The following is a 15,000-nucleotide window of genomic DNA, read 5'->3' as shown; positions in this document are numbered from 1 at the left end:
GACACGTTAGTGACGGCACGGCAGTCCAAGTTGTCAACATTGCAGCTACTACGTCATCTCAGTCCTTCGTTTGTGCCAACTGTGCGCGAAAATCCGAAGATGGCTAAAGTTGTTTTCCGTGGCAGTCAGGTCCTCGTGGTAGACTGGGCCTACTCTCGTCCGCTCGATTCCGTCTAGCATCGCATTCCGCTCTTCCTTGTACAAGTCGCACTCCCACAGAATGTGGTCACGGGTCTCGCATTCGTGCTCGCAGAAACAGTACGGCGTGTCACACAGCGCCATACCGTGTAAGCGAGCCTTGAAGCATCCGTGGCCGGTGAGGATCTGCGAGATCACGTAATCTGGTTCGACCCAGCGACGCGCCAGCCGCGAAGCGATGTCCGGGAAGAAGCTGTACAACTCCCTCCCGTTCTCGCTCGCAGCCCAGCGCGCCTGCCAAACGGAGACGACATCGCTGAGGATCGCAATCTTCCTCGCCTTGCGCTCGCTGCCCGTGAGCCCCTCGCACTCCTCCTGCACGCGCCCCGCTCGAACGACCTCCAGGTCGGCCGGCAGAACACCCGCGAGCACCGGGAGTGCTGCGGTGCTGCACGACCTGTAGGCCTTCGTCAAGAGCACCAAAGCTGGTCTCTGGCTCCGCAAAACCGCGCTCTGCACAACGTATAGATGAGAGCGCCGGTACCATATGGTTGCAGCGTATGTCAGGATAGCGACATAGGTCCCGTGATACAGAAACCTAAGCGCCCGGTACTTCACGCCCCAAGATGAGGCAGAGACACGTGAGACCTTCCCGAAAGAGTTGGCGGCCTTCTCGCCCATCAAAGACGCATGCGACGCATAGGACCTCGCATCGTCAATAAACACGCCGAGTACTTTAGCTGTGGTGACGCTCGCGACAGTGGCGCCGTCGAGCTTTACGGTCGGTGCGCGTTTGAATCTACCCTTAACCGTCATGGTCTGGGACTTGGCCGACGAAAACGACAGCCGATTACGAGTCCCCCATTCCGAGATCGATTGCAAAACGGTGGAGCATTTATGCTCGATGGAAGCGCGGGACGACGCCTCGATCGCAAGCGTCACGTCGTCTGCGTACGCCACGATGGTGACACCATCCGGCTTCGGCAGCCTCAGGAGATCGTCCAGGAGGAGGTTCCATAACGTGGGGCCCAGAACCGATCCTTGCGGACACCCCATGGTGGAAGTTTTCCACAAGGTCCGGGAGCCGACCGACATGCCTATGCGTCGGCCGCTGAAGTAGCTCACCAAAATCCGATAGATGTTCGGCGAGACCCCAGCGGCCTTCGCCTTCAGCAAAATCATCGGCCACCAGGCGTTGTCGAACGCACCAGAGATGTCCAGAAAGACCAGCTGGACGTACTTATGCGCAGAGTTATCGACGCGTTCAAACACTGTTCGAAGGGCGGTCACAGTGGAGCGCCCCTTAACAAAACCGTGTTGGTCGTCAGAAATACCGCGGTACAGGCAGGGAGCGCAAACGATGATGATACGCTCGAGAATTTTGCCCAGGATAGGTAGCAGTGTGATGGGCCTGTAAGCCTTCGGATCTGTCAGCGGCTTGTCGTTTCCCTTCGGCAGGACTATCAATGCGCCTATCTTCCAGATATCCGGAAAGACCCCCTCAGAGATGCAGGCCGAATACATCAGCAGCATCTCGCCGGAGGAAGCCTTCCAGGCGTTCCTGATGATCCTACGGGTGATTCCGTCCAATCCGGGACTTGTGTTAGGCAGGTTCCTGATGATGAGTTCCACAGTGGCTCGACCGGGCGCATCCGAATCCCCACCGGACGGTGGGAAAGCGGCGGCCACACGCACCTTTCGGTGGTACTCGTCGTCGGTAGCTGTAGCGTCGTCGGGGCATAGGGAGTAGAGAAGTTCTTGCATGGCGGTTCCAGTTTCGTTGGCGTATCCCTCAACGAGCTTCCCTCCGTGAAGCACGTTCCTGGGGGGGCGCGTCCTGCCGGTCGCGGCGCGGTACGCGAGCCCCCAGGGGTCGTCGTTTCCCGTTTCGGCAACTTGTCGAAAGTGCGTGATTTCCGCTTCCTTCATGGCCCGCTTGTATTCGCGTCTGGCCTCCTGTAGCGCTTCCCTCAGCACGTCGTCACCTTTAGAGTTAATCCGTCGAGAGTTCTGCCAGGATCTGCGCGTTCTGTTCACCGTGCGGCGAAGTCGATCCAGTTCAGGCGTCCACCATTCGTAGCCCCCGTACTCCCTATCCCTACGATATCCTAGACATCCAGAGGCTGTTCGCGTGAGTATTTCGCTGTATTTGTTGGCGAGGTCGTTCGCTGCCAGTCTTGAGTCCAGCTTACCCATTCGGGCGCTCAGCGTGGATCGAAAGTAGGCCCAGTTTACCCCTCGTTCCCGGAAGGCGATCCGAACGTTTGGTTCCCGATCCGACTGTCTCGCTGTCCCGCTGCCGCACATCTGGTAAGTTATCAGCTGATGGTCGCTTACACTGGCACCTTCGTGCACCCGCCACTCCTTGATCGCGACTCCCCTAGTCGAGAGTGTCAAATCCACATTGGAAGATCCGTTGGGTCCGCAGAACGTAGGTGGCTGGCCCTGCACGTTGTGAATGAGCAGGCCTCTGCTGAGTATGAAGCTCTCCATCTGGGTCTTCCTATGTTCGGTGTCTGGTCCTCTTCCCGAGTATTGGCGTCGCTCACAGAACCAGAGTGGCGAGTGCGCGTTGCTATCCATTCCGATCAGTACCGGGTTTCCTGCTAGGCGGTCCATTACATAACTCAGGTGTTCAAGATGACGGACGATGTCGTGGCCGTACTGGAAGTACGCTGAGATAATGTAGATGCCGAGTCCATGGTAATCAGCGTGCGCAACGGTGCAGTGTTCTGTGCTCAGGTTGTGCAGCAGCGTGAGAGCGATCCTGTCGTTCAACACCATGATCCCCGATTTCGGAGCAGATCCACACTGAAGCAGACCAGTCAAGCCGGAGTTTGCGTACTGTTCTTGTACGAGAACCAGGTCGAGGTTCATCTCTACAGCTATGACAGGCAATTCCGATGTGGCGACCTCCGATCCCTGGAGATTAAGCTGCCCTATTGACAAACCTAAACTTGTCCTATCCATACTGAGTCATGTTTACAGACTGCTGTTCGGCGTATATACGCGCCGGGCATGTCGCGGCATTTGTGGCGTGGCTGCTGGCCTCTTTGCGCTTGAAGCGCTTGCAGGTCGCACAGCACTCTGACGTGGACTGGCACTCGATCTTTTTGTGGCCAGTATCGCCGCACCTGCCGCATACCATCTCCGGGGCACGGCAGAACTTTTCCGGGTGCCCGTACTGATGGCATCGGTTGCAGCAGGTGACTCGCAAGTAGTCACAGACATCAGCCTCGTCCCAGCCAATGTAAACACGCCCCAAGCCGATTAGCTTGTCCCGCAGGGGTGGAGAGCACTCCAGGACTACTGTAGTGCGCTCCCCCCGACGGCCCTTTTTAAAGGCTACTCGGCAGTTAGCCTTCACCTTTTCAATAGTCCATTCCGGGTCATCCGCTAGGTTGGTGGTCTGTAGCTCCTCCAGGAGACCGTCCGACGAGGGATCGACCCTCAGGTCGCGTATAGCGACCAGAGGGCGACGACCGCGCGGCTCAGTCACCCGGAGGGTGGGAGGAGCCGCCGCCTTCAACTTCTCGGCCGCTGCAGGCGTGGCAGCTCTGACCGCAATACCGGAATTCCCGATGCGTCGAACGCTCTGGACGGGAATCCCCATGCGGCCAGGCTGTATGGCCTTCTGCAACTCGGCCTTGGTGCCATCGGACGTTTTGATTTCGTCCGTGTTCGGGTAAAACAGGACAGCCTGTCCCTGGGTAGCCGGGATGTGCACCGGAGGCTGACCCTGCGGACGCTTCAGCAGTGATGCGTATGTGACCGCAGGTTTAGGCGTTCCGGTGAGAGGAGAAGGGAGGGTATGGGAACTGGAAACATTTTGCAGTTCCAACTGCGCACACTTCAGCTTCGCTGCGGTGACCTGGTGCTCGGTCTCCGCAAGCCTAATCTCGATCGCCGCTACCGCCGCGAGCACGTTCTGTCCAGCTTGGCCGATGGCGTCTCTGTCACTGGCATTCAGCTTGTATTTATTGTGAGATGCCATACTATTAGCGATCTCCAATATCCGCCGCAGCTCAGTGTGCACCTCGTCCAATAGCTGGACCTTGGACAGGCTAGCTAACCCCGACCCGGGTTCGGTGGATAATGCGGCAGCGAGAGCGGGAGCGGGAGCGGGAGCGGGAGCAGGGGCAACAGGAATCGTGGCTGGGGAGGGGGCAGCGGTGGAGGCAGGGGGGTGGCATGACGCAGGCGTCAGCGTGGATGTGCTGGCAGAGGGGATCGAGGAAGTGGCGGGTCCGGGAGATGCAGTTGCGGCCGGGGGAGGGGCGGACAAGATACCCGCCACGGGCGGGACACCCGCTTGGTGTGACGGGCCGGCACGGCGTTCGTCACACCGTCGCGTGGGCTCCTGCTCCTCCTCGGGCGAGGTGATCTGCCTCTTGCCGGCCCTCCCCCGGTATAAACCGAACGTAGTGTCCACTATGGACGCTATTGGAGAATGGAACTCCTGAGGAGGAGTTCTAGCTAAAGAGGCCCGGGGCGTGAACCCCGCTTCCCGGCCGATGGCCATCAGCTCTTCCAGCTCCAGAGACTTACGTCTCACGTCCGCCTCAAACATTTCGCGGAGGCGCTCCGTCTCGTCGTCGTCCGCCATGCCTTAACCGGCCTAACACGTATATACGCTAAGGGCAGTTCTTGTATTAAAATAAAAATAAGAAATGGGGAAAAAATAAAACTGTGTATGGCAACACTAGTGTTACCAAACAACCGTCAGACGTCAAACGTCAAACGTCAAACGTCAAACGTCAAACGTCAACTGTCACACGTCAAAAGTCACACATCAAAAGTCACTACAGACGGCAGCTGTCAAGCGTCGATGTCGCTTACAACTACCCGCAATGAAAAAATCACGCGCGAGCACGTGGCTCACAAAATGAATCACGTTAATTAATAACTAATTAATGTACTTACACTTAATCCACTTATCACAATCGGTCCCTGGGGACCTTATGCACGATATAAACACAAAACCTGCACTAAAAAGCACGAAAAAACCACTTTTTTCGAATTTCTAAATGCAGAGCGACACAAACACGTCTGGCGTTAATCCATTCATGCGCGTCACTAATTAGATGACGAGGCATTTGGCTATTCCGCCGCCTGCCTTCGCCTCCCAATTTCGTGTTGAGCGTCTCATAAAGAGATATTTCGGCCACGGGAGTGACCAGCTGTTCCCCACTCCCGTATCTAGAGACAAAGCCCAGGTGGCATTGCACAGGTTGGATGTTAGTTGCGGTACGCAGGTGGTTTGGCGGGGAATCTGTGTAGCAACGACCTGTTGACTGTCGTTCGAGTCCGGTACCACATAGGTCCTGTGTAAACCTATCACGTTACCACAGGACCCCGGTCGCTCAGTCCGACGCTTCCGCCGCGACGGCGGTCATCTGGTTGAACCTGGTCCAGTTCATGTGCGAGCCTCTCAATACCATGCCAGGTATAGTCTCGAATACTGCCCTATTGAGCCCGAGGAGCTTCTGCATCTCGTTAAGGGACGCTCCACTCCACACACCTCGCCAAGAAATCGTGCAAGAAGTAGATCGGACGCTCTTCGTACAAGGCAGCTCTAGTTTTTCAGCGACCAACTGGACTAGCTCTTCGTGCTTCCCGTATTTGCGGCGCTTTTCACGGTGAGCATCGTCCAGCGGCCTCTGACCGGAGACAACCTGCGCGTCGACAATCACTCCCACACCATCTCTTGACGCGATAATGTCGGGCTTCCGACACCCTATAGAGGTCGTGAAGCGAGGTTCCAGTAACACCTTCCACCCTTTCCCGGTCATCGCCTCGGCGATAAACCTTGTGACGCAGTCGTGACGCTTGACGCGGCCGCCGTGCGTTCTGTGACACTGTTGGATGACGTGAGCCGTTGTCTCCCTGACCGTGCAACCGGCGCGGCAGCTCAACTCCGACTCGCGACCATCCCTACGACCCCTCGAGGCCCTGACTCGGGAGGGAAGGGCGTTTATATGACAGTGCACGAACTGCACGTAGTCCCGGCCGCTGTACTCCATGCATCGCTCCCTGATCCACTTAGTGGAGGCCGGATTCCGAGACGACTCACGAAGTTCGTGGCCGTCCGTCGACGCGTGAAGCATCTCACGCCAATACTGCGACACAGATGTTAAATTGGACACCGGGTGGTCCCTGGTGAACTTTCGGACTTGCTTCCGGGCCCAGCTCAGCTTTTTCCGAATTCTTTCGGACTTCGCGGCGGCCTTCGCAGCAGCCCATCGCGACGAGGCAAGGCCCCCGTATCTCCGTAAAATGAGTTCCGGGGTGACCGCCTGCAGCGACGGGATCGCTAGGCCACCGTCCTTAGCTTCCGCATGGAAGTACCCCTTCGGCACGTCAATCGGCAGCCTCAGCCACTTCCTCACAGCGCCCCGGACTTCGATGTCGAGCATTCTGAGTCTGTCGTCCGAGATCCTTCCGAGCACGAGGCCATGGATGAACCTCGGAATCAGATGACCCCTCACTATCTCGAGCCGTTGTTGTGGCTTTAGGGGCGCCCTGGTGATGTTGTCCAAGGCCTTACGCACCTGTAGCTCGAGCATCGCCGTTCCGGCTGATTCGAAATCGACACCTAGATAGCGCCATCGTTCCACGCTCGTCACCTGCCTCAACTTTGACCTACCCACCGTGAACATCCGATTGGTTGGGTAGTGGTGCTTTTTGCGCTTCCCATCCGGCACCATCGACAAAACGGAAGACTTACTGGTATTCACCCTTAGCCCCATCATCTCACCGACCTCAACAACACAGTCGATGGATTCCTGCATCCCGACCTTCGATCCCGCAACGAGGATTAGGTCGTCGGCGTAGGCCAGTGCCGCGACTTTTTCGCCTTCCAGCCCGTAGCCGACGCCCTTCGGCAGCGACGCAAGAATTAGGTCCATCGCCATGTTGAAAAGTACCGGCGATAGGGGATCTCCTTGACGCACCCCTCGACCCACTTTCACAGGACGGCTGTTCTTTCCATTAACGGCTAAGGTGGTATGCGCCGTTTCGTACATGTGAGCCAGATAACTGAGGAAACCCTCGGGCAGGCCCCTGGCCTTCAGCAATTCTAGCAGTGCCCCGTGCGACACTGTGTCGAACGCCTTGGCAAAGTCGAGGACCGCCACATGGCATTCCCTCAGCTTCTTCCTGCTATCCCCCAGCACCGCGTCTAGCACGGCAGTGTTCTCCAGCGCTCCATCGGCACTCACAAAGCCGCGCTGACGCGCGTCCAGGGGGCAACAGCGCAGCAGCCTCTTGGCCAGTATGCCGTGCATGTGCCTGAGCGGTACCGACGCAACCGAGATTGGCCGATAGTCGCCCGGGCCGGCAGGGATGTCATTTTTCGGCACAAAGATGGTCCTGCACTGCCGCAGCGGATCTGGAATAGCGCCTTTGGCTAACCAGTCAGAGAATATTTCCGCTTTCAATGGAGCGGGAACTGCACGCCATTCCTCCGAACGTATTCCGTCCGGCCCTGGCGCTGTCCGAGAGTCGACACAGGACGCCTTCACCTCCTCGACCGTGATCGGCGCCCATAGCCCGGAATAGTCGGCCACTTCCCCCCGCGTCAGAGCATCGAGCGCTTTCCGCGTTGGTCCCGGGGCGGTCGACACCTCCTCGAGAACCGGTCGCCAATAGGTCTCCAGATCCTCGAGGGTGTGCCTTACGACCCGGGTGTGGCCGTCTATCACTTCGGCTGCTGCACGACTCGGACACTTCCGAAACAATTCCTGCATCCGTGCGTACTCCATTCGCCTTCTTTTGCGGTTCGAAATCGAAACCGGCGCGATGTCGTCGTCAGTTCGAGATGTACGGCGGGACCGCTTTGCGGCCTTGGCCCCACGTCCCTGGCATCGCTTGCGCCTCTCCGCTCTCAGGAGCAGGGATTCGAGGGCTTGCGCTGCTTCCGGGCTTAGTGAGGCTTCGACTGCTTCTGCTGGTTTGTCTACGACAGGTGAGACTTCAGTGCTGACGTCCGGCGGTCCCAGGGGCCGCGTTTCCGGGGGCTGTTCCGCTATCGAACCCCTACTCGCTGGGCCAGACGACGAGAGCGCTATCTCCTCCAGGCAGGCTTTCACCAGCCCTTTGTACTTCACACTCCGCCGCTGTCCCTTAATCGCTTCCAACGTCCTCTGGAGTTGGGGCAATTTGGCGAGCAGGTCTACGTTCGAACACTTCCCAGTATCCACCGTAAACTGCGCCTCGGTCCTCGCCATGAGCGACAGCTCCTCCTCACACCACCTGCGCTTTACCTGCAGTGGAGCGGCCTCCGCATTGGCTTCGACGGGGTGGGCTCTACGCTTGTGAACACCGAGCCCCGTCTTGGTACTAAATGTACGCCCACAAACTGGGCAGGTCCAACCAGGCGCCCGCCCAACACTCCCGCCGGAAGTGCCGGGTCGAGCCACCGGGGAGGGATTGACCGTGCTCCCCGACTCCTGTGGGAGGTCGGGGCGGTCCAAATTCTCTCTATTTGGATACAGTGCAACGTTCAGAATCCCATATGTGGCCGGGCCGCAAACCCAACCACTGGGCTCGCCCACGGTTTTCGCTAGGTCCCAACCGAAGAAAAACCGCTAGACTTGATGGACTCCAAGCAAGCTCGAAGACCACCCATCGGGACTACTACGGTATCTCAACCGTAGCCAACCTGGATTACACCCCCAAGCTCGAAGGGTGTCGCACCACTCCGCAGAGAACCCAGGGACTAGCCTGGCTACGTGCTCCGTCACCCCCATGCGTTGTCGTAAAACGCTCGCCCTGGCGATGGCGGAGCATGCAGCGGAAAGTGCACTTGCCTCGTCCGATAGCAGGGAAAGTGACGCCAACGAGGCTTGCAGCTCCGCATCGGCTACCTCCGGGCTGCATAATTTAGGCGTCGGTCCCCCCCCCCCACATTGGCTTTCGCAGCGGCGCCACGTGCAGGCTGTGGGTAGGAGTTGGGCGTCACGGCCCATGACAGGCCGCTCTTCCCCATTGCCGGGTGAGTCGTGTTTCTCCGCTTCCCCGCAGCTAGCCGGCAGGCTGGGAAATCGCGTTCATCGAATAATACGACCCGCCCGTGAGTATCTACACCCTCACCTCCCCGTTAGGGGTGTGAGCCATCGTACCGAGTACATGCCATGGTTACGGTCCAGAGTGCACCGGAGTACATACACAACCGCCGCCATAGCCCATAGGTCGTGTATTGACCAGATGGAGGCCACGTAGGAGAGAGTCATAGTTACTCCCGCCGTTTACCCGCGCTTGCTTGAATTTCTTCACGTTGACATTCAGAGCACTGGGCAGAAATCACATTGCGTCAACACCCGCGAGGGCCATCGCAATGCTTTGTTTTAATTAGACAGTCGGATTCCCCTTGTCCGTGCCAGTTCTGAGCTGACCGTTGAACGGCGGTCGTACAGAACCGCGCCGATCGCGCACGAGACGAAACCGACGCGGCCTTACGGCTAGGAAGATCCGCGGAAGGCCGGAACGCGGGTCCGGATTCCGCCCGAACGCCCCCCGAGAGAGACGAACGAGCATCGACCAGGCCCGGCACCGGCCGCATCCGCTTCCCGTCCAAACCCGACACGCCCCGGTCCTCAGAGCCAATCCTTATTCCGAAGTTACGGATCCAATTTGCCGACTTCCCTTACCTACATTATTCTATCGACTAGAGGCTCTTCACCTTGGAGACCTGCTGCGGATATGGGTACGAACCGGCGCGACATCTCCACGTACATCCCTCACCTGAATTTTCAAGGTCCGCAGAGAGTATCCGGACACCGCCGCAAATGCGGTGCTCTTCGCGTTCCGAACCATATCTCCCTTCTATAGGATTCCATGGAACTCGAACGCTCAGGCAGAAAAGAAAACTCTTCCCGGACCCCTCGGCGGCGTCTTCAGGCCACTTTGGGTTACCCCGTCGAACACTCGCTTTGAAACGAGGGAACGATTATTGAAACGGTTCCGCTGCCGGGTTCCGGAATAGGAACCGGATTCCCTTTCGCTCAAAGGGCGTTATTCGGTTTATATATAATATAATATAAAAGAAAACACGCCACATCGACATAAGATCTCTCCTTGAGCTTAGGATCGACTGACTCGCGAGCAACTACTGTTCACGCGAAACCCTTCTCCACGTCAGTCCTCCAGGGCCTCGCTGGAGTATTTGCTACTACCACCAAGATCTGCACCGACGGAGGCTCCAAGCGGGCTCACGCCCAGACCCTTCTGCGCACTCCGCCGCGCACGTCCTACTCGTTACGGCATAATGACGCAAAACGTACAACGTCGCACGTGCCCGTAACGGTAGTGTATAGGCAAAACGCTTCAGCGCCATCCATTTTCAGGGCTGGTTGCTTCGGCAGGTGAGTCGTTGCACACTCCTTAGCGGATTCCGACTTCCATGGCCACCGTCCTGCTGTCATGAGCGACCAACGCCTTTCATGGTGTCCCATGAGCGTTTTTTAGGCGCCTTAACACTACGTTTGGTTCATCCCACAGCGCCAGTTCTGCTTACCAAAATTGGCCCACTTGGCACCGTCATCAGATCTCCGGCTTCATCGTTCGAGTAAGCCGGAGTTCTCACCCATTTAAAGTTTGAGAATAGGTTGAGGTCGTTTCGGCCCCAATGCCTCTAATCATTCGCTTTACCGGATGGGACTGTTAATAATCGACGCCAGCTATCCTGAGGGAAACTTCGGACGGAACCAGCTACTAGATGGTTCGATTAGTCTTTCGCCCCTATACCCAGTTCCGACGATCGATTTGCACGTCAGAATCGCTACGGTCCTCCATCAGGGTTTCCCCTGACTTCGACCTGACCAGGCATAGTTCACCATCTTTCGGGTCCCAGCATCTGTGCTCAGAGCGCGCCTACATTCACGGATTGGAAACGAGACGCCTCGGGAGTGCGAGAGATCGATCGAGACCGACGCTCCATCCTCCCTGAGCGCGCGGTTTAGCGCGCGCCTTCACTTTCGTTACGCCTTTCAGTTTTACGTTGAATAATCTCAATGACTCGCACACATGCTAGACTCCTTGGTCCGTGTTTCAAGACGGGTCCTGCGAGTGCCCGAAAATGAATCATCGCAGACGGATACGCGCACGGTCCGAGACAGCACGGCTGCGACGACAGCAGCGCCGCGTCAACGTCCGCACTCGGGCAGGACGTCGACATTGTACGGCGTTCGCTTGCGTCGGGCCGGACGCGCGCGAGGCGCGTGCGCGATTCGTATAAAAGTACGACTTTGTACTACCGTCCGACGGCCGATCGGCCACCGTCACGGTCCAATAGCGGTGCGTTAACACGACGACTGGACTCCCGAACGGCGCTTAGACCGACATCGAACGGGTCGCGATGTATTACTTAGAGAGAAGTGCACGCCGTCGACGGACGTCGACGGACGCGACCCGTGCCGCACGACGCACCCGCGAGGGGAGGCGTTCGACATCGAGGCGCGCGCCCGTACGCCGCCGATTGACGATGAATCTCTCCGTTCGTTCATTCGAGTTTCGCAGGTTTACCCCTGAACGGTTTCACGTACTCTTGAACTCTCTCTTCAAAGTTCTTTTCAACTTTCCCTCACGGTACTTGTTCGCTATCGGTCTCGCGGTAATATTTAGCCTTAGATGGAGTTTACCACCCACTTAGGGCTGCACTCTCAAGCAACCCGACTCTGAGGAGTGTACCTCTCGCCGTCTCGCTCCGTCGCTACGGGCCTGGCACCCTCTACGGGAAAACGGCCCCGTTCAAGACGAACTTGGACAGGAGTGGCGACGACGAGAAAGCGATACCTCCCGAACACCACATCTCCCGCGATCGTTACAACCGCGGGATTCAGTGCTGGGCTATTTCCTGTTCGCTCGCCGCTACTAAGGAAATCCTGGTTAGTTTCTTTTCCTCCGCTTACTAATATGCTTAAATTCGGCGGGTGATCCTCCCTGATCTGAGGCCAACGATAAAAAAAACGAGGCAGACGCGATATCCGTCGACGCGACGGCGCCGAAGGTACGCCGAGAGACGGGGGTCTCGTTAGAGTCCCGTCTTCGACGTCGGCGTCGGCGTCGACGCGCTCTTCGGACGTCGAGTCCGCCTACCGCGACGACTACGCGACGGCATACGCGTACGCGCGTCGTCGTTCGTGCGAACGATACTCGGATGATTCGCGTGCGTATAACGTACAGGACGCGCGCGATAGAACGACGATCCGTGTCTCTCGGACTGCGCGACGTCGCCGCATCGCTCTCCGTTTACCCCGTCGACATAGAAGCGCGCATATGTATAGTCGTTAGTTTGTTTTCTAAGACTATACGCGCGCGACGTCACCGAAAGGACGGAGAGACGCGGGACGTCGTCGTCTTCGAGACGAGAACGTCGAGCTGCGCGTACGTACGCGAGATACGGGTACAGGTCGAAACCTGTACCGCTGTCTCTCGCATCGACGTAAACGCAATATACGCGCGCGCACACACGGCACATATACGCATATACGCTTATTCGCTCCGTATCGAACGTTAACAATATTTAAACGGACCGAAGTCTCTGATTGAGACATACGGAGACCGTCATATGTACGATCGTAATAAACGAATTTATATACGAACGTACAGTGTGATATATGTATTTATGCAGCCGGCCCTCAGACAGGAGTGGTCCTGGATGTTTCTCCACGGACCGCAATGTGCGTTCGAAATGTCGATGTTCAAATGTGTCCTGCAGTTCACACTATGACGCGCAGTTAACTGCGTTCTTCATCGACCCGCGAGCCAAGTGATCCACCGTCCAGGGTAATGGTTTCGTTGTAGATCGAAATCTACATCGTATTAATTGAATAAGATTCGTTAAGAGTCTTATAAAAATAAAAAAAAAAAAATTAATAAATAAAATGTACGGTCGGTCACCGCGAAACGGTGCGCGCGACTTTTATATTTTGTTTTTTTGTTCAACGTCGTTTTTTTTCCGTCGTTGAACAGAATGTCTATTAGCGTCACTACGCGTATATCGCAGAAACTTCACGCTCGAGGGCGATACGTCTCGCAATACGGCAGTTTCGTTAATGATCCTTCCGCAGGTTCCCCTACGGAAACCTTGTTACGACTTTTACTTCCTCTAAATGATCAAGTTTGGTCAACTTCCCAGCAACGCCGACGGCCGTGAAGCCACCGCGTGTCGGTCCGAAGACCTCACTAAATCATTCAATCGGTAGTAGCGACGGGCGGTGTGTACAAAGGGCAGGGACGTAATCAACGCGAGCTTATGACTCGCGCTTACTAGGAATTCCTCGTTTATGGGGGATAATTGCAAACCCCAATCCCCAGCACGAAGGAGTTTCAACGGGTTGCCCGGGCCTCTAGGCCAGGGAGAACATGCTGATTCCTTCAGTGTAGCGCGCGTGCGGCCCAGGACATCTAAGGGCATCACAGACCTGTTATTGCTCAATCTCGTGCGGCTCGAAGCCGCCGGTCCCTCTAAGAAGAATTTTAATACGCCGCCAGTGAGTTGTCCGACCGAAATCGGACACACCTAAATGACGACGCCTATTTAGCAGGCTAGAGTCTCGTTCGTTACCGGAATTAACCAGACAAATCGCTCCACCAACTAAGAACGGCCATGCACCACCACCCACCGAATCAAGAAAGAGCTGTTAATCTGTCAATCCTTCCGGTGTCCGGGCCTGGTGAGATTTCCCGTGTTGAGTCAAATTAAGCCGCAGGCTCCACTCCTGGTGGTGCCCTTCCGTCAATTCCTTTAAGTTTCAGCTTTGCAACCATACTCCCCCCGGAGTCCAAAATCTTTGGTTTCCCGGAAGCTGCCCGCCGAGCCATTGTAGTAACGTCGGCGGATCGCTAGATGACATATTTACGGTTAGAACTAGGGCGGTATCTAATCGCCTTCGAACCTCTAACTTTCGTTCTTGATTGATGAAAACACCTTTGGCAAATGCTTTCGCTGATGTTCGTCTTGCGACGATCCAAGAATTTCACCTCTAACGTCGCAATACGAATGCCCCCAGTTATCCCTATTAATCATTACCTCGGAGTTCTGAAAACCAACAAAATAGAACCGAGATCATATTCTATTATTCCATGCACGAAATATTCAAGCGGCATTTTGAGCCCGCTTTGAGCACTCTAATTTGTTCAAAGTAAAATTGTCGGCCCACCTCGACACTCACCGAAGAGCACCGCGATAGGATTTTGATATTGAACCGGCGTTTTACCGCCGGCTCACCGACGATATGCTCCGCAGACGTGTCGGTATCACCGCGGATGCGGTGCACCGGCAGCGCGGCGCACAAATGCAACTACGAGCTTTTTAACCGCAACAATTTTAGTATACGCTATTGGAGCTGGAATTACCGCGGCTGCTGGCACCAGACTTGCCCTCCAATTGTTCCTCGTTAAAGTATTTAAAGTGTACTCATTCCGATTACGAGGCCTCGAAAGAGTCCCGTATCGTTATTTTTCGTCACTACCTCCCCGTGCCGGGAGTGGGTAATTTGCGCGCCTGCTGCCTTCCTTGGATGTGGTAGCCGTTTCTCAGGCTCCCTCTCCGGAATCGAACCCTGATTCCCCGTTACCCGTGACAACCATGGTAGTCGCAGAAACTACCATCGAAAGTTGATAAGGCAGACATTTGAAAGATGCGTCGCCGGTACTGGACCATGCGATCGGCAAAAGTTATCCAGATTCATCAAAATTAACGACTTCGGACGAGACGCCCTCCGTCGATTGGTTTTGATCTAATAAAAGCACTCATCCCATCACTGGTCAGAGTTCTGATTGCATGTATTAGCTCTAGAATTACCACAGTTATCCAAGTAACTGAGTAAGATCTAAGGAACCAAAACTGATATATTGAGC

At 56.2% G+C, this 15,000-nt stretch overlaps 2 non-coding genes across 2 annotated transcripts in view; both read right to left on the bottom strand.

The window, feature by feature from the left end:
• Positions 1 to 12,770: 12,770 nt before the first annotated feature.
• Positions 12,771 to 12,927, bottom strand: LOC123666331. The gene has a single exon (XR_006745227.1). It is a non-coding gene; the product is annotated as a 5.8S ribosomal RNA (ribosomal RNA).
• Positions 12,928 to 13,191: 264 nt separating this feature from the next.
• LOC123666349 overlaps positions 13,192 to 15,000 on the bottom strand; it is a 1,903-nt gene continuing 94 nt past the window's right edge. The window contains exon 1 of the ribosomal RNA XR_006745243.1: positions 13,192 to 15,000. This exon is cut by the window's right edge and continues 94 nt beyond it. This is a non-coding gene — a ribosomal RNA (small subunit ribosomal RNA).

The sequence above is a fragment of the Melitaea cinxia genome, chromosome 25 (genome assembly GCF_905220565.1).
Source record: "Melitaea cinxia chromosome 25, ilMelCinx1.1, whole genome shotgun sequence".
Classification (NCBI taxonomy): Eukaryota; Metazoa; Arthropoda; class Insecta; order Lepidoptera; family Nymphalidae; genus Melitaea; species Melitaea cinxia.
Note: the sequence above shows the minus strand (reverse complement) of the source record. Positions and strands in the feature narration are given on the sequence as shown.